Consider the following 20,938-nt stretch of genomic DNA (forward strand, 5'->3'; position numbering starts at 1 on the left):
CTTTGGCAACAAAACATTGATTGTATCCATGGTAGACAATTGTACTAAATATATATACATTTTCAATTTGTTTTACATGACGTTGAGTAAACTAACGTGATTTACAAGTAACGGTTAGCCGCTCCTGTAGCCATGTTAAACGACAATAATATTAAATATGAAGCGGACATATAAATCTGGTGCATGCAAACAAAGAGAAAAGTTAGAAGGGCAGCAGAGGAGGAAGCTCGGAAAGTTAGAGCGCTTGCGGAGTTCTTTTCGGAGGAATCTATCTGTGATAACGTAGTTTCCATTAAATTAGGATTCAGTCCAGATTGATCATGTTCAGTATTTAATATAAGAACTTGCAGAGGTTGTAGATAACATACATCACTCAGGTTAGGTATCTGCTTAATCTACTGTCAATGTCTTGACCTCCAGGGTTAACTGTACCTCCTGATGGAGTGGGGTGGTATTGCAATAGTATCTATATGAACCAGATAATCACGATACCACACTATCTAAGACCGATTATGTGGTTGATGAATTTGTTACATTACGTACCGTGAGCTGAGCATGGAAAAACATGAAACTAAACACACAGCATCCTACCATTTCTCATTGAAAAACGACATGGGCCGTGCTTTCCCCCCAACCTTGCCATTCTTTATCGCATTTACTTGACAATTCCGATTAAGCAGTGCTAAAGGAAGAGAGGACTTTCAGCCGTCTGAAATTGAAAGAGTTTCTTGCGATCAAGCATGGGAGAGGAGCGGCTGTCCAATTTAGCGCTGCTGTGCATCCAGAAGGACGGGTCGAGATTGACATTAACAAAGTAATCGCCAGATTTGCTAAAGATAAGAACAGACAGATGATGATTTAAATAGGCAAGGGCATTTGTTGTGGCCAATGTTTCATGTCTGTATATATTCTGCTTTGTAAAAACTAATGTTTAAATAATGTGTATGTGTTTTGACCTGTGTGTTGGCTATAAGTTTGCTGGTTTTGAATATCCAATACTTGTCAGTTCGGAAAAGAAAATGATTATAGTCTAATGGAATTTTAGTTTCAATTCGTAGCATGCCTGTAGGTGGCCTACTGCAGTGCGTGTCACGCGTGTGTGTGTGGCGCACTCGTTTTTTTTTTCATGGGGGCTTGGTTCGCGAGTAGCTCGCCCAAATTGTTGCTTGAAAGAATAGTTATAGAGCTATGTTTGTTTATTATGTTGTCACTGTAAGAGGCAAGTTATTTAATCATGCTTGATTGACTGGGTTTTGGCCTATAGGCCTACCTACAGATATGAAAGATCAGTTCAGAAAAACAATTTTTTTTTTACCTATAGCCTAGGATGACTAGGCTAATGTCCTTTAACTTCATTTTGGGGGGCTTATTGCCTCTTATTAATGAATTTGAATTATATGTATTTGGTAAATGGACAGATCATTAAACCCATTTTATGCATGGATTTGTGTAGGCCTACTGTGTGTGAGAGATTCTAATGAATGCTGAATGTGAGGCTACTGGCCTAGGCCTACATTTTGTTCGCACATTAGGGGCTAATGATGACTGAGTACATTTATTATATAATATGTGCTGTTCACAATAGACGTTGCCATGGTTACTTGTTATTGTTATATTTATTGCACTGCAAAATATAAATAACAGGGGGGCCCCCAATCAGTTTTCCGCCCCCCCTGAGACACAACCCTTGCTCCGCCCCTGGTCCCACCTAAAAAATGTCGTCCCCCGACTGGTATCGGGACACCATGCACGGGCCAACCGGTTTTTCCTCCTCTCCCAGCACGCCTTTTTTCCCAGGGTGCTCAAGGGAAGGTATGCAGCCGCTTGTTGTCCTGTAGGAGCCTCAGAAGGATTGTGTTGTGCCCTGCCCTGAGTGCAAGCTGGAGGAGCTGTGTTTGTGTTGGACTGTTTACATTTACCGGAGGACGACTGAGACCTTCGGATGAGCGAATATGCTGTCGGCATGGGGATTGTAACAGGACGATGCGAGTATCTGACAAGACAAAAGCGGTGAAAAGGGGAAACCGAGCGGCGTTGAGCTATGGAAGACAAGATAACCCGAATGCCTTGTACGGTGAGCAACAGCGATAAATTATCACAGGAAGGAAGAATGCACCTATATACCGTAGGCTGCTGTCTTGCAGCTTTTAAGCGCCCCAGGGAACCAGGTGAGGTGAACCTTCTGTCTTGGTCAGGGACCGACAAAGAGCCGACAACAGCGCCCCATGCGGGAATCGAAGCCATGACCTTCTTGCTGTGAGGCGGCAGTGCAAGCACCTGCCGCCACCGTGCCACCAAGTGTCATCAGGCTGCCATCAAGTGTCATCAATCACAGTCTGGTTTGGAGCAGCCACCAAACAGACAATAACAGACTGCAGTGGACAGTAAGGACTGTGGAAAAGATCATTAGTGTCCCCTATCCACCCTACAGGACTTTTACACCTAAAAAAACAGGAACAGGCTAAATAAATCACCACAGACGCCTAACAACCTGAAACACAACCTCTTCCAACTTCTTCCCTTCTGGCAGCCCCTCTGTATGCCACAGCCATCAAACATAAGAACAGTGATATCTACTGAGACGGACCTATTCTCCTTATTCTAGTTTTATTATCTATTACATTAATATACTAAATTGTGTGGCATACAAACTATACAGTGTGTGCTACTATATCAAGTGCATCCTATTTTCTACTGTTCACACTTACACTTCATGTACAGTATATAATCTGTATTGCTTGTTTCTTTCTATATTATCTGTATGTAATATGCACCCATATCTGTATATCGTATAGTTAAGTGTCTGTATATTGTTTTAAGGGCCATTAATGACCAGAGCGCAATTTTTTGAAGGCATCAACATACCTGGCCAATGAAGCTAATTTGGATGACTGTTCCATATGACATGTTCTAACCTGTACTAATCTGACACTTATGCATTTGTAGGAGTTGGTATTACATTTATGTAAAGAGCCCTGACAATAGAAAAGCACAAATTAAACTAAAAATAAGAAATTAAGAGGGCAATGAAATAAACTCTGTCCTCTTCATTGGTTTGACAGATATATCGGTGAAACTGTAGGACAGGAGTTTGTTGCACAGCTATACAAACGCCATCTGTACGTCAATTGAACCAAAAGACGGTGACGGTGAAATCATGGTGAAGTTGGCGATTATAGTTCTGATCATCCAGCTGACCGAGTCGTGGGGCTCTCCTGCTGTGGTCGAGCCGAATACCTTAAAGGGCAGTTCTGGCTGCCCTATGTGTGCTCCTGGTGAGTAGCAGTAGTAACTGTGTCATAGTACATGACATGCTCCTTCGTTAGAGCTTTCTTCATGTTGCATCAATGAGATAAACCCATGTCTGATTTACGTATTAACTATTTATTTACTCATTAAAGGTTATTATGCACAGAGACACTGCACTGTGTTCAACATAACGACATGTGGTCCATGCTTGTCATCTACCTACACTGATGCACCCAATGGACTGGCGTCCTGTAAATCTTGCACAGATTGTGACTCGAGTGAGTCAATTATTTCAGCAGTTTTGGTTTACCTTCCTTATTAGTTTATTTTTTGTGCATTCTATGTATATTATTTACATAAATTCTTTGCACTGTTGATTGCAATTGAAATGTTTTTCAACCAATCCTAATATGAGTGCAATCACCTTTATAAATAACTGTATTTCCTAATATATGTGAAGGTCTAAGAGTGAAGAGGGCATGCAGCTCCACTTCAGACACACTCTGTGAGCCTCTGGAAGGTCACTACTGTACTGACCCAATCAATGATGGCTGCCAAGGAGCTGCGGAACACACAAAGTGCTCACCAGGGCAGTACATCAACGAGACAGGTTAGACAATCCTCTGTAATTACCTTATAGACACAGGGTTGGGACTATTGAATAACACCCCCTTCTGTCCACCTGGTAGGATACTTGAATTCAGTCTGTTTCAACCCTTGTCTTATTAGAGACGTGGGAGAATCTTCATGTGAAACCTTCTTCTCTCCCTTGATGCGCATCATTGTAAAGAATAAAAGCTTGTTCCTGATTGAATCCCATTCTCTGATGGAGTCTCCATTCATCTGTGATATTAAAAATGACCATCACCATAAACATGTGTCCATAGTGGATGATGTGTGTTTTCCTTTATTTCTCTCTGTCCATGCAGGTACAGCATCCACAGATACTGTGTGTGGTGACTGTGTAGGCGACACATTCTCAGATGGATCATTGACATCCTGCAGACCACACACACGGTACGTTCATTCACTTGGAATGTTCCAAGTTTAGCAAGGATTATACACTAAGTTATTTACTTGTGTATCTAAAATGTAACTATTTATGTGATCTCTGTAGGTGTGAGTTGATTGGACTTGTTGTCCTAAGAGAAGGATCATCCTCTTATGACACTGATTGTGGTCAAGGACAAAACAGTGTTGCCATTGTAGCTGGTATCATAGCTGGTGTTGCAGTCCTAGCTGCTACATGTGGGGCTGTGGTAGTTATATATAATAGAAGAAAATCTCAACAAGGTAGTTATGTTAATGTTTCTTATGATTTAATTGTTTCCATTATTAAGGCCTACTGTTATCATGATTGCCACTGTCGAGAAGAATTGATAAGGACACAAGCATATGATTAGTTTTTGTTTACACACATATACACAGAATTTTGTGTTAATTTTGTTTGTTATTTTGTGTTAATTGCTTCATACTGGTGTATTGTAATTATCAGTCCAGAATATTTACTTCATGACAACGCACATTAAATGCATACTAACAGTTCTGTTTCGCTTTTTTTGTATTTATTTGTTCAGCAGACACATTGAAATGCAACACACAACAGAAGTCAGGCCATACTGTAACAACAGAGGTACAGGTCTTCACTAAAGCTTATGTCAATTTCTGTCCTATCTGTGTCAGGTTTTTTTGCCTTTCTGATTACAATGTTTGTATTTCTATAGGAACAGAGGAAATTAAGTGGCAGCATCGTGTGATCAAAACGGTCTAAATGGCTTTTATGGCCATATATTAGTATTAATAATGTTGATGGTGAGTAGCCTACTTTTTTACCACTCATTTTCTGACTGAATTTGCTTTTATCCATATTTCTGCCAGAATCTCATGCTTTCTGTAAAACACTACTTTCCTACAAGAAAGAAATAAAGTTAGAATCAAGAAACACTATTGCAATTCTAATTGTATTCATGTAATTGTGTTAGTCTTTAGGAATTAGATCTAATCCAATAAAGGCATGAAATGTGAAATGGATATACAAACACCCTTTCATGTAATTCTCACAATAGTGTTTTCTTTAGGAACATGGCAACAGTAATCCCTTTCTTAACCCATATACTCCAACTGTTGTTTAATCTTGCCATTGCAGTCACCAACTTTATTTAATTGTATTTAATAGTCTGAGCTATCATGGGATGAATGTTTTGTAAAAGGCCTGCAAGATTACGGAATTAATTCAGTGTAAATTCTGGCTGTCTTACATGGAGTATAAATGAATAGTTGGTGGACAAGTTCAAAGAGTAATACATGATCTCATCCAGTTTGTTTCTTTCCAGGTGCTTATGGAACAGACTGAACCAGACAGGACTGCCAAATTACCCGTTCTCCTTCTGGACCAACTGACCACAGTGGCACCTCTCTATTACTGCTGTGCTACACCATCTCACTACTGCAGAGACTGCTGCCCTGAGATGCCAGAGTGGAGACCTGCATACCATGATAAGAACACCACTTGCTGGATGAGGATGTTATAAATCGATCATGTCTCATCAAAACACATATTGTTTGTGGTATTTCAGCACCTGACTTTCCTCATGAAGAGGATTATGCTCTTTCTGAAGGAGCCATACTTGACTACTGGAGGATGAGGAGGCTAGGGCACACACGACTGTGCCGTCCCTAGTCCATGTTCCTGAGTCTGATAAGAAAAGCAGGGAAGAATCGAACTTTTTTGTGGTCAGTCCCTGCTGTCATTTTCTTAAAGGCAGAGTTTGCAATTCAGTTTCGGTTTTACGAAAGGTGATTGTTTGAACTCTCACCCAGGACTTTTTAATAAAGCAATGGTTATGTATGGACATGTACAAAGAAGAAAGAAGTAAATGGACAGAAAAAGAAACACAAACAAACAGCCGAATAAATGGAGAGAAACCCTGATCATTTATCAATCTATTGTCCTCAAGGCCGCACTGTGAACATCAGTAATTATTATCACGCTCTATCTGGGGACCTGTTCCTTACATGTTTACTCTGAAAGCATCTCCAGCACTCCCGCACTTAGTATTTTTAGCACTTTATTGTTTAACAATTAGCTCATCAATAATCATATAAACCCCATTCACTTTGTAGCTGTGGCTTGCCATCTTTTTCTTCATTGGGGTTACCTACTAACAACACTCACTGTCAGAAAGCTTAACAGAAAAGACTCCCTTGAGGAAGCAGGTGACTGCTTACAGCTTTTGGTCTATTTAATAGATTGCTGTAAACTGAACATGTGAAACCTGTTTGATGTCTCAGAATAATTTGTTTGTATAATAATGTGTAATAAAAAAATGACATATAATAATGTGTATAATAATGTTTGTTTGTATTTCTTTGTCATGTCTGGGATCATTTGAATGGTCCCAGTCTGAGTGGTACAGTGGTATCAGTCCTGCTGCTGAATAGATTAGTTTTAACATAGATCTCTAAAACATGAGAATTCTGGTCTCTGTGGGCTGCAGGTAACCCCCCTCTGGACGTGACAATGTTACTCGTCCTCTCTGTGTGATCCCCATCAGTGTAAACCCCTCCACTCGTCCTCTCTGTGTGATCCCCATCAGTGTAAACCCCTCCACTCGTCCTCTTTGTGTGATCCCCATCAGTGTAAACACCAAACCTCTCCACTAGTCCTCGCTGTGTGATTCAGACGCTTAAAAAACGTGTCCACATGATTTGTGATGTAGGCTTAACTATGAGATCACGTTGTTTGGCTTCTATTTCCTGGTCCTTGGAGGTGAAAGTTTGTTGGTCCACACAATGAAAAAAGGAAGACTTGGTCTGTCAAATTTTTGTTTTTACATTTTGGGCAGTGAAAATACTCATTGCACTAAATGAAGTTGCAAGTTTCAAGGAGGGGCTTACAGTATCAGTCTACTGTGTCTCACAAATGATTACCAAAGGTGAGGAGTAGCAACTAACTAAGTCTTTGGTGGATCGAAATGGACTATATATGGTCATGGCGATCTTCTCCTTCGGAATGAAAATGCCACCTGCCCGACGCCACATCTTCAGTATTGTTCTTTTTTTTATCCAATCACCATAAACTTCCATGGATATTTAATGACTAATGACTTAATTCATTCCTGTGTTTCAGCACATCTCCATCCTTTAAATTATCTGTGGTCATTCAGTACTCTAGTCTTCATCTTCCATTCTGGGAATTAAATCATTATCTGAAATATTGGTATGGTGGTAAAAACCCTCCCTGTAAAGAAGTTGAGAACTATATATATCATTACAAAACATATCTAAGGGTGTCTTCATCTGGTATTCTTGTTTGGCTTAACAGAGTGTGGGAAAGAAGAGAAAATAACGTAAATGTAAATAAAATAGATTGTCGTATCGTATGGTTTCAAGAAGTCCTATCCATTAAAGACGGGGTGCAAAAGCAAAGCTATTCTGCTACCCCTATACCTCCTGCATAAATTGGCAGCTAGACAACTCCTCCTCCAATCACCACACTGAAGAGGCTGCGTAGTTCAACTCCTCCTCCAATCACTACGCTGAATCCAACTTAATGCACTTAAAGCTAGCATATGCTAATACCAGCACATGTAATATCAAATTGTTTATTGAAAGTTAAATCTAGTATTAAACCAACTAATATGGCCAACATTATGGTATATGCTAATACCTGTTACATTATATTGATAAATGAGTAGTGTCTCTCTCACGCCATCGCCCTGAACGAGGGTTATAAAAGTCAACTGTACAACTAAATAAAACTACACCTGGTCCACCTCCTGGTCTTTCTGGATGACACCAAACTGATTGTGTATTGATAGCCATTGTCAAAGGCAAACTCAAGGCAGACAGATAGGGCATGAATGGCTATGCTTAACTAATCTAGAACTTGTTTGTGTCGCAGACACAGTGGGATATGGTGGATATATATATATATATATATATATATATATATATATATATATATATTCGTATGTCTCAAAATACATTTCATACTGTTAGATGACTAAGCTTGTGTCCGCGAGCCATGCTAGTGCTTCACTGTTCAGGGTAGACATTGCCTGAAGGCCAGGACACTGGTACTTGGTGCAGTCGTTGATGATGTGATCAGCAGTTTGCTCTGGGGCCCCACGGGGGCAGTCTGGAGCATCACATAGGTTCATCCTGTGCATATTGGCTCGGAAGCGTCCATGTCCTGTTCGGCATCTGTTGAGTCGTACCCAGGAGTTTCTGTTGAGGGTGTGTCCTGCAGGCCTTGTGGACGGTGTTTTGATGTAGCCATGTAGTTTAGTGTTGGCTGAGCCCCACTGTTTGGTCCATTGTGTGATGGTCCAGGATCCAGGTGGCTGACCATTTGCCTCATGCAGCAGACCCCGAAGTCTTGCAGAGATCGGTGCTCTCAGCGGTAGGCGTGGTGGTGGGTCGTTTGAGTTGATGTCATGATGGAGTAGGTGGCTGGCTCTGCGTTGAGCTCTCTGTGCAAGGTTTAGGCAGGCTGTTTCGCGGCGGATTGCTGGTGGTGGGATTCCACTGAGGATTGGTAGGTATGAGGTTGGTGTAGATCTTATACATCCTGAAACCATCCGCATGCTGTTGTTGAGAGCTATGTCAAGCTTGGTGGTATGAGTGGATTTGCACCAAATAGGTGCACAGTACTCTGCTGTTGAGTAGGCCAGTGCTAGAGTAGCTCCCCACGAGGTTCCGCAGAGACGGTGAATGAAGCAGTTTCTTGCTTCCACCTTGGCTCTGACTTGCTGGTGGTGTTGTTTATAGGTGAGGCTTCTATCCAGAGTAACACCCAAGTATTTTGGAGACTTTTCAAATGGGATAATATTTCAATATATAGTGGAGAAACAGATTTAAAGCTGAGATTTTAACAGCAATATCCTCAGTGTTCTTTAACAACAAGCTGGATCAATTCTAAACCTGTTTGTTTTCCAGCTACTGATACCAAAATCTATTCATTCCATGGATATGATGGAGCATCTATCACTCCGTACCATAATACCAAATCAATCAGAATTTCAGTACAGCCAGCTATATCTTGTGTGTGTTTTAAATAGTCAAATGATTGATATGTCTGTGTTCCAGAGAAGACAGTGAAGACCCTCAAAGTCTGAGAAAGGAAGAAGAGAAAGGAGGAGAAAGGAAGTTAACTGCTGCACACTGTTACACAATCTTTAAAGCTGTAGATCCATGAAGGATCTGACCACTAGGGTGCAGTATAACACCAAATGGGTCTGCACACATACAGTACAAACACTGTGTTCTGCTGCAGGGAGCAGTGGGAGAGGAAGAACAGGAGATGAGTTAGCCAGGGATGTTCCACTGTAATGTCAACCTGAACAGATGCATTGCTGTACCTCATCTGGTAGAACAAGGTTCTAATACCACCACACATATTGATGAAGATGTGTCTGCACACTGCACTGTACAAGCTGCTTTGATAAATGGGTCTGCTAAATAAATACATTTAAATGTAACTGATGATTCTGCTTCATTCTTTGACTGATTGAATAACTGATTCCCAAAGTGTGAGCCGTGAAGGAACTGCAGGTAGGGCAGGTGTGCCGCTAGAGATCATTTACAAGAGGTAAATACAAATAAATAAAAGATACCGTGTGTAGGATTTAGGGGAATCTAATAGCAGAAAGTGACTATAGTATTCATAGTTATGTTTTCATTAGTGTATAAACACCTGTACCTTCATTACCTTCATTAGTATAAACACCTGTAACCAGGGACGTGCACAGGAATTTTGAAGGGCCATTGCTCTGACCTGAAAAAAGGGCAGCCCCACCCGGCAAAAAAATAAATAAATCACACGGACTGTATGGAGAACTGAGAAGAACAGGGTCTTTATTAATAGTGATAAATAAAACACTACAGCAATTCATTTGAGCATGGCATCATTCTGTAGAGAATATTCCAGCCAGGGGTCATCATCATACCAGTGGGCTTGAAAAGAGCGCCATTCTGCATTTTTGGGGAACTTCACAATAGGAAAATTTGTGTGAATGTGTGAAAATTTGATAAAGGCCTGATTGAATTTAAGATTATTGCTCTGTACATGAGCTGGATCTGTTGGATAACTCAATCTCAGCAAAAAATCTAAATCTGTATTCATGGATTCTGCCTCACTCTCCATCTCAATATCCTCCCTTGTTGGCGTCCTGACTTTCTGTGTCGTCTCTCCATTCCCTGTTTTCCAAGTCTGTTCTGTTCTCATCTGGGTCTGGCTCTGGCTCTTGGTCTTTGTCTGCAGTTGATGTAGCCTACTTGGCTCTTCATCTGTCCAATTATATATTATTGTTATTACCATTACTATTATAAGGCCCACTAGAAGCAGTGGTATGTTAATTCTGTTCTGCTCAGGCAAGATCTTTGAAAGGATCTCTAAAATAGTCTATACTTTTTTAAGATAACAATTATTTAGCATATGGCTTTTTATCCCTGTACTTTCTAGCATGGTCCTTTCATCTCATATTTGGTGATCAGCACTTAGGTCTACCTGTCCTATGTGTCTCCTGGTCCACATTTTCCTCTGGTCTGGAGGCTTGTGGTTGCTCCTCATCTTAAATGTAATGTAATAAATTGCCATTAGTAGGCTAAAAATATTAGTCTGGAAATATGAGCCTGTTTCACATGAATTAATTAGCCTACACATTGTCATCTTTATCACAATGCAATGTCTCTGTCTCACCAAGGTCTGTAGACGATGCAGTAAACATGGCCCTTCACTTCATTCTCCAGCACATGGACTCCGCAGGAACCTACGCCAGGATCCTGTTTGTGGACTTCAGCTCTGCCTTTAATACCATCATTCCTGCTCTGCTACAGGACAAGCTCTCCCAGCTGAGTGTGCCTGACTCCACCTGCAGGTGGATCACAGACTTCCTGTCTGACAGGAGGCAACACGTGAGGCTGGGGAAGTATGTCTCTGATTCCAGAACTATAAGCACCGGCTCCCCTCAAGGCTGCGTTCTTTCCCCTCTACTCTTCTCCCTGTATACAAACAGCTGCACCTCCAGTCACCAGTCCGTCAAACTCCTCAAGTTTGCGGATGACACCACCCTCATTGGGCTCATCTCTGGTGGGGATGAGTCCGCTTACAGGTGGGAGATTGACCATCTGGTGACCTGGTGTGGCCAGAACAACCTGGAGCTAAATGCTCTGAAAACAGTGGAGATGGTTGTAGACTTTAGAAAGAACCCAGCCCCACCCACCCCCATCACCCTGAGAGACTCCCCAGTCGACACTGCGGAGTCCCTCCGCTTTCTGGGCACCATCATCTCCCAGGACCTCAAGTGGGAGCTGAACATCAGCTCCCTCACCAAAAGAGCTCAACAGAGGATGTACTTCCTGCGGCAGCTGAAGAAGTTCAACCTGCCAAAGGCAATGATGGTGCACTTCTACACCTGCATCATCGAGTCCATCCTCACCTCCTCCATCACCGTCTGGTACGCTGCTGCCACTGCCAATGACAAAGGCAGACTGCAGCGTATCATCCGTTCTGCCGAGAAGGTGATTGGCTGCAATCTTCCATCTCTTCAGGACCTGTTCGCCTCTAGGACCCTGAGGCGGGCAGGTAAGATTGTGGCCGATCCCTCCTACCCGGGTCACAAACTCTTTGAGGTTCTTCCCTCCGGCAGGAGGATGCGGTCCATCAGGACCAAAACCTGACGCCACAAAACCAGCTTCTTCCCTGCTGCAGTTGGCCTTATTAACAAGGCCCGGGACCCCCACCTGACCTGGGCTCTTATCCCACCCCCACACCCTAAGTCTGTGTTACATTAACACACATTACATTGCACATTGCTCATTCACATTGCACTCCTGTTTTGCTTTTTGCACTCTACTTTCCACTTTACTTTTTTTATATTCATTGTTTATATATTTGTATCGTATATATTGTGTTTTTTAGTTCTTATGTGTAGTACTTATTTGTGATTTTATGTTATGTGTAGTACTTATTGTGTTTCTATGTTTTTATGTTTTATGTTTACTGTATGCACCTTCACACCAGAAAAAATTCCAAGTAGGTGTAAACCGACTTGCTGGTGGTGTTGTTTATAGGTGAGGCTTCTATCCAGAGTAACACCCAAGTATTTTGGAGACTTTTCAAATGGGATAATATTTCAATATATAGTGGAGAAACAGATTTAAAGCTGAGATTTTAACAGCAATATCCTCAGTGTTCTTTAACAACAAGCTGGATCAATTCTAAACCTGTTTGTTTTCCAGCTACTGATACCAAAATCTATTCATTCCATGGATATGATGGAGCATCTATCACTCCGTACCATAATACCAAATCAATCAGAATTTCAGTACAGCCAGCTATATCTTGTGTGTGTTTTAAATAGTCAAATGATTGATATGTCTGTGTTCCAGAGAAGACAGTGAAGACCCTCAAAGTCTGAGAAAGGAAGAAGAGAAAGGAGGAGAAAGGAAGTTAACTGCTGCACACTGTTACACAATCTTTAAAGCTGTAGATCCATGAAGGATCTGACCACTAGGGTGCAGTATAACACCAAATGGGTCTGCACACATACAGTACAAACACTGTGTTCTGCTGCAGGGAGCAGTGGGAGAGGAAGAACAGGAGATGAGTTAGCCAGGGATGTTCCACTGTAATGTCAACCTGAACAGATGCATTGCTGTACCTCATCTGGTAGAACAAGGTTCTAATACCACCACACATATTGATGAAGATGTGTCTGCACACTGCACTGTACAAGCTGCTTTGATAAATGGGTCTGCTAAATAAATACATTTAAATGTAACTGATGATTCTGCTTCATTCTTTGACTGATTGAATAACTGATTCCCAAAGTGTGAGCCGTGAAGGAACTGCAGGTAGGGCAGGTGTGCCGCTAGAGATCATTTACAAGAGGTAAATACAAATAAATAAAAGATACCGTGTGTAGGATTTAGGGGAATCTAATAGCAGAAAGTGACTATAGTATTCATAGTTATGTTTTCATTAGTGTATAAACACCTGTACCTTCATTACCTTCATTAGTATAAACACCTGTAACCAGGGACGTGCACAGGAATTTTGAAGGGCCATTGCTCTGACCTGAAAAAAGGGCAGCCCCACCCGGCAAAAAAATAAATAAATCACACGGACTGTATGGAGAACTGAGAAGAACAGGGTCTTTATTAATAGTGATAAATAAAACACTACAGCAATTCATTTGAGCATGGCATCATTCTGTAGAGAATATTCCAGCCAGGGGTCATCATCATACCAGTGGGCTTGAAAAGAGCGCCATTCTGCATTTTTGGGGAACTTCACAATAGGAAAATTTGTGTGAATGTGTGAAAATTTGATAAAGGCCTGATTGAATTTAAGATTATTGCTCTGTACATGAGCTGGATCTGTTGGATAACTCAATCTCAGCAAAAAATCTAAATCTGTATTCATGGATTCTGCCTCACTCTCCATCTCAATATCCTCCCTTGTTGGCGTCCTGACTTTCTGTGTCGTCTCTCCATTCCCTGTTTTCCAAGTCTGTTCTGTTCTCATCTGGGTCTGGCTCTGGCTCTTGGTCTTTGTCTGCAGTTGATGTAGCCTACTTGGCTCTTCATCTGTCCAATTATATATTATTGTTATTACCATTACTATTATAAGGCCCACTAGAAGCAGTGGTATGTTAATTCTGTTCTGCTCAGGCAAGATCTTTGAAAGGATCTCTAAAATAGTCTATACTTTTTTAAGATAACAATTATTTAGCATATGGCTTTTTATCCCTGTACTTTCTAGCATGGTCCTTTCATCTCATATTTGGTGATCAGCACTTAGGTCTACCTGTCCTATGTGTCTCCTGGTCCACATTTTCCTCTGGTCTGGAGGCTTGTGGTTGCTCCTCATCTTAAATGTAATGTAATAAATTGCCATTAGTAGGCTAAAAATATTAGTCTGGAAATATGAGCCTGTTTCACATGAATTAATTAGCCTACACATTGTCATCTTTATCACAATGCAATGTCTCTGTCTCACCAAGGTCTGTAGACGATGCAGTAAACATGGCCCTTCACTTCATTCTCCAGCACATGGACTCCGCAGGAACCTACGCCAGGATCCTGTTTGTGGACTTCAGCTCTGCCTTTAATACCATCATTCCTGCTCTGCTACAGGACAAGCTCTCCCAGCTGAGTGTGCCTGACTCCACCTGCAGGTGGATCACAGACTTCCTGTCTGACAGGAGGCAACACGTGAGGCTGGGGAAGTATGTCTCTGATTCCAGAACTATAAGCACCGGCTCCCCTCAAGGCTGCGTTCTTTCCCCTCTACTCTTCTCCCTGTATACAAACAGCTGCACCTCCAGTCACCAGTCCGTCAAACTCCTCAAGTTTGCGGATGACACCACCCTCATTGGGCTCATCTCTGGTGGGGATGAGTCCGCTTACAGGTGGGAGATTGACCATCTGGTGACCTGGTGTGGCCAGAACAACCTGGAGCTAAATGCTCTGAAAACAGTGGAGATGGTTGTAGACTTTAGAAAGAACCCAGCCCCACCCACCCCCATCACCCTGAGAGACTCCCCAGTCGACACTGCGGAGTCCCTCCGCTTTCTGGGCACCATCATCTCCCAGGACCTCAAGTGGGAGCTGAACATCAGCTCCCTCACCAAAAGAGCTCAACAGAGGATGTACTTCCTGCGGCAGCTGAAGAAGTTCAACCTGCCAAAGGCAATGATGGTGCACTTCTACACCTGCATCATCGAGTCCATCCTCACCTCCTCCATCACCGTCTGGTACGCTGCTGCCACTGCCAATGACAAAGGCAGACTGCAGCGTATCATCCGTTCTGCCGAGAAGGTGATTGGCTGCAATCTTCCATCTCTTCAGGACCTGTTCGCCTCTAGGACCCTGAGGCGGGCAGGTAAGATTGTGGCCGATCCCTCCTACCCGGGTCACAAACTCTTTGAGGTTCTTCCCTCCGGCAGGAGGATGCGGTCCATCAGGACCAAAACCTGACGCCACAAAACCAGCTTCTTCCCTGCTGCAGTTGGCCTTATTAACAAGGCCCGGGACCCCCACCTGACCTGGGCTCTTATCCCACCCCCACACCCTAAGTCTGTGTTACATTAACACACATTACATTGCACATTGCTCATTCACATTGCACTCCTGTTTTGCTTTTTGCACTCTACTTTCCACTTTACTTTTTTTATATTCATTGTTTATATATTTGTATCGTATATATTGTGTTTTTTAGTTCTTATGTGTAGTACTTATTTGTGATTTTATGTTATGTGTAGTACTTATTGTGTTTCTATGTTTTTATGTTTTATGTTTACTGTATGCACCTTCACACCAGAAAAAATTCCAAGTAGGTGTAAACCTACTTGGCAATAAATCCCATTCTGATTCTGATTCTGACCTGCTGGTTTGCTTTTTTGTAACCAACTCTGCAAAGATGTGCTCCCCTTTGCTGCTTCTCTCTCTCTCTTTAATCCTTCTCTTTTCCGTAGGCATTCTACCTTCTACCGCACTCAACACTTAACAGTGACGTGCGGTGAGGTCCGTGGCTGGTGAGGCACTGTAGTAGAGAACCATGTGACACATAGGCTATCACCCTAATTTCATAGCACCCTCGGTAAAACGCCGAGCTCCCCCATAGCACCTGCAGAATAAAATATCTGGCGCCGTCACTGTGTTCAGGACATTCCAAACATTAAGTAAAATGTGTGTAGTAGTTGTGATTCACATCACTGAGTAGAATAGAATAGAATAGACTTTATTTGTCATTGTGCATTGGATACACAACGAAATTTGTTTGTGCAACCACAAAAAAAAGTGCAGTTGTGCTGGGTGGAGGGTATGAGGGTTGTGTGATTGTTTAGTTCTGTGATGGCCCTGGGGATGAAACTGTTCTGCAGTCTGGAGGTGCGGGCTGTAGTGGCCCGGTAGCGCCTGCCAGAGGGTAGCAGGGTGAAGAGATGGTTTGCGGGGTGAGTCTCATCCTTCAAAATGCCACATGCTCGGCGGAGGCAGCGTGTCCTAAAGATGTCGTCCAGGGGAGGCAGTGAAAGTCCAATTATTCTCTCCGCAGACCTTATGACCTGACTGAGGGATTTCCTGTCCTTGTCTGTGCAGTTGACATACCATGCAGTGATACAGTATGTGAGGACACTTTCAATGCAACAGTGGTAAAAAGACTTAAGCAGCTCGGAAGACAGGTTGTTTCTCTTCAGTATTCGCAAGAAGTAGAGCCGCTGCTGTGCTTTCTTGACTGTGGCGGTTGTGTTACTCACCCATTTCACTGATTTCAGGTCCTCTGAGAGCATAACCCCAGGAACTTAAAGCAGGAGGTCCTCTCCACTTCCTCACCATTGATGATGAGGGGTTGAGGGTTTGCCTTTTGCCGTCTGAAGTCAACTATGATTTCTTTTTGACATAAGAAGTGTGGGTGTTGGTGCAGTCATATGTGTAGACGGAGTAGAGCAGGGGACTCAATACACAGCCTTGTGGAGCGCCGGTGCTGAGGGACAGGCTCGAGGATTGGTGAGGACCCAGTCTCACTGTCTGGGGGCGATCTGTTAGGAAATCCTTAATCCACATACACAGGCTGTAGCTGAGGCCCAGATCAAGGAGTTTGGTGATCAGCCGGTTGGGGACGATGGTATTAAAAGCCGAGCTATGAAGAGGAGTCTCACATATGTCTCCTTCTTGTCCAGGTGTGTCAGCGTTGTATGGAGGGCTGTGACGATAGCATCCTCAGTGGACCTGTTTTCCCTGTAAGCATACTGATGCTGGTCCAGGGAGCGAGGGAGGGCAGCCTTAACGCGCTTCGCCACCAGCCTCTCAAAGCACTTGGCGATGATGGGAGTGAGCGCCACAGGTCTATAATCATTTAAAGTGCTGATGTTGCTTTGCTTGGGCACAGGAATAATAGTTGCTGGTACGACCGCTTTGGCTAAAGACATATTAAAAATGTCCGTAAAGACATCTGCGAGCTGGTATGCGCATTCTTTGAGCACTCTTCCTGGAATGGCATCTGGTCCCTCTGCCTTCCTTGTGTTCACAGACCTGAGGATGTGCTACACCCACAATACTTTAGAAGTTACTTGACAATGTGTGGGGCAAGTTGGCTGCATTGGGAAAGGACTAGTGAATGCATACTCAGTGCCGCCGCTCCCATAACGCGAACTACGCGCTGTGCGTAGGGCACCAAGTCCTGAGGGGGCACCAAAAAATAGGCAACTGAAAAATCATCACAGTTATAATAATTATAATGCCGATATTATTTCAGTATAGAAATATTAGGCACCTTTTAGGCATGTATATCACAAAACAGGCAGAACAAGAGATATATTTAATTGCTCAAAAAAAGTTACGATGGTGCCCCCCCCCCCCCCAAATAAATAAATACAAATACACACTCAACTTCCCAAGCTCGCCGTGGGTGCCCTTTCCTATCTCAGTGGCCTGACGAACTTTGACAGTAGGCTAACTTTTCGAAAATGGCCTCAAAAAGACAACAGGAGTCAGGGGCACAAAAAAGAAAGAGAAAGAAACTGCGAGATGATGCCCGTGCATCACTTTCAGGTAAGTCCATGTTTAATTATTGTTAAATACAGGAAATGTGCTGCTAATTTAATGGTTAGCCTATGCATACACCTCAAACTAGCTGACGTTTTTGCTAATGTTAGCACACTCTGTGGTAACTTAGGTGCAAGTAGGGTCGCCAACCGTCCCGGATTGTCCGGGACATCCTGAATTATGGGTGATTTTGATTTGTCCCGTATTCCAATCACAGCCTTTTTTATTTGTATCCGTGAAAAGAGAAAAAAGTTAAGTGTTATCTGTGCCCTGGAGACAAGCACCTCTCAACTGCACTTGACTCCACAAGCATTTGTTACTCCAACACGAACAGGTGAAACTTGTAGCGAGAGATCATCATGCCTCGACTGAAGGACAGACTGCCCCAACTCAAATAGAGTATCTTAAATCACGATTAAATTGGAAGCTTGCACATAGACTACTGGTTGTTTTCATATTTCATATCAGCATTCTTTACACATGATCAACTGGTGTTAATATGTGTGAATATGAACTCATGAATATAACCTTGTTCATAAGAAGTGTCTCAGGCACCCATTATAATTGTAGAAGTTAAATCGAGGAGACTATAACATTAGCTAGATAACTAGCTATCATTTCCTGCAAACGGAAATCTTCCATTTAAATCGTTTAAGGTTATTAAAAGTTTCCTTAGCTAGCTATCTAGCTAGCTAGCATAGCACCTTGATAACCATAGCAACCAGGAATCACAACTTTAGCTGCAAAATTATGGATCTGTAGTGACAAGAGGTGTTTTAGCTGTTCTACATAGTGTTTTTACAAAGTAAACTAAAATTGTGTGAATTTTCTGCTTCTAAATCTTTGCTTCATTGAAGAAGATTGCTTACTTGTACACTTCTGCTTTTAAGTTTGTATTTATGGATGACTATTTAATTTCTACGAAGATTTTGCACATCCCAATACTTGTGTGTATGTATGTTTTGGCTGTTATGTGTTTACAAAGTAGATTTTCCTTTTTCGTTTTAATAATATGTTCTCGGGGGGGGGGGGGGGGGGGGGGGGGGGCATCATAAAGGAGTTATGCTTAGGGCACCAAAATGGCTAGCAGCGGCACTGTCATACTCCTTAAAAATGGTAAGGATTCGAACCCAGTTTATTTTTATCCCTGTATTTGATTATTGTATTTCTTTATTTTTCCTTTGAATTAAAAAAAGGCAATGTAAGGCCCAATGCAGACGGAGTCTAGTTTGCCTGAACCCGGAGAACCCCGTCTCCGGATAGCCCTATCGTGCAGACGAACGCACTGTATCCGCACTGCCTCGAATCGGGGGTCTAAAGTGAGTAAACTCGAATTCCGGTTGCGGTTGGTGTTCGTCTGCACGCTATCCGCATACCTAATCGGATTGGCCCATGTGATCGCATCATTAGACCAGCCAGAACAACGGAGTTAGACGTGCCTTGCTTCTGTCACCGGTCACATGGGTTAGACTTTGTCTTACAGGTGTGGTTAGCGCACACCTGGGGTTAGAAAGATGTGCCTTGTTTTTACTGTCTTACAGGTGTGGTCAGCGAGCAGTGCGTGCGTTGCGCTTGTAGGAAGTCCTTCACGGTTCCCAAGTGCGGCGTGCAATCTGTCAGCGCACACCTGGGGTTAGACGTGCGTCACAGGTTGTATTTACTGTTTTTTGTAAGGGGACAGGTAAGTTTGGTTGTCTCTCCATTTTCCCCTTTAAATGTATGTTATATGTATACCATGTTCCCTGTGAAGTTTGTATGTCTGTCACACATGTCTGTTATTTAACACACATTTAACACACATTTGTTATTTAAAAGTATCTAAGCATCCTTTTCTTTTTCATTAACCTTGTGTGGAGGCTATCCTAAACAGGTCTTGCTTTGAATGGTGTTAGTAATCATGTTTTTAAAACAAGTATATGCTTTGCAGTATATTTCCACTGGTCTACTGAATGGAACACATCAAGACTCAATGAATTTAGACTGACCACAGCATACAAGACACTGCACCTGAAGACAGGCACCTATCTCCCTGCAATCACCCGACACTGAATGTCTTGCATCAAATTAAAAAAAACATACACTGTCATAGTTTTTTCAATGTTTGCTATTGAATTGTATTTAAATTCGTTCAGATGTTGTTTATCATGTGTGTGCATATACATCTGCACCTTAGTGTAATTACTGCACTTGGTTTGGAAAATGTATTTATTGCTAGCTCTACTGATGGCTGTAAAGTACTCAGCTGTCAGTCAAAGTTCAGAGCAGTTATGTGTCACTGTCAAGATTGTGTCACTGAATAAATAGATTGGTTTCAAAGACGTTAATTGGGAACCTTTTTTAGAACCTAGTTTCTATCACCAATGTTTTCTATACCTCTGTAAAACTGTTGACTGTTTGTAACTAACATTACAAACAAATTGCAAGGAAGGTTGCTCTTTTCTTCGCAAACATATTTTTTGTTTGCCATTCTCGGAAACTAATTTCAATAACGTGTAGTATGCATAGGAGTTCATGGGGCTTAGCATTTCTAGGTTGCTGCATTGATGTGCTATATTGTTTTGGATACATTTTGCATTTGTGCATAGTGTTACAGACAGTTAGTGTAGCAACTTCGTGACATGAGGAGTAGACGTTCAAGGTAAGAGACGTGTTTATTAATTAATTAAACCCGATGCGACCAAGATACGATGTCAACAGGTTGACTACCAGGCTAAGCTAACGCATCGTTTAGCTACGTTAGCTTGCTGCTATGTATTTTCCACGGTTGAAAAGTTCGGTGAACAAGTCGGTTGTTTGTTTAGCCGTATGACTTCGTAAAAATTCGGTTAACAGCTGTGTATTAAAACGTATAACTTCACAGAATTAAAATAAAAAAAATAAAACGATCGTTTAAAAGTCAGGCAAACGACGTTGAAGCTCAGCGTCTATAGTTACCAGAAAACACCTCTTAACTACAAATACCTTCCACAATATGAAACCTGAGGCAGAATACAAGTGAATTGTTCACTGTAGTTTATTGCATTGATGTAATCTATCCAAGTTGTTGTACTTTTAAACGAACCAAAAAAAATGTGAGACCTCAAGTTACACACACATCTCGATAGAAAGTATTGTGTACATGTGTAAGCTTCTGCGC

At 42.2% G+C, this 20,938-nt stretch overlaps 1 long non-coding RNA gene across 1 annotated transcript; it reads left to right on the forward strand.

Annotated features, from left to right (window-relative positions):
* Positions 1-3,420: 3,420 nt before the first annotated feature.
* LOC116219732 lies at positions 3,421-4,433 on the forward strand. The gene is made up of 4 exons (XR_006151771.1): positions 3,421-3,527; positions 3,710-3,859; positions 4,179-4,266; positions 4,367-4,433. It is a non-coding gene; the product is annotated as an uncharacterized LOC116219732 (long non-coding RNA).
* Positions 4,434-20,938: the final 16,505 nt, after the last annotated feature.

This window comes from Clupea harengus, unplaced genomic scaffold (assembly GCF_900700415.2).
Source record: "Clupea harengus unplaced genomic scaffold, Ch_v2.0.2, whole genome shotgun sequence".
Lineage (NCBI taxonomy): Eukaryota > Metazoa > Chordata > Actinopteri > Clupeiformes > Clupeidae > Clupea > Clupea harengus.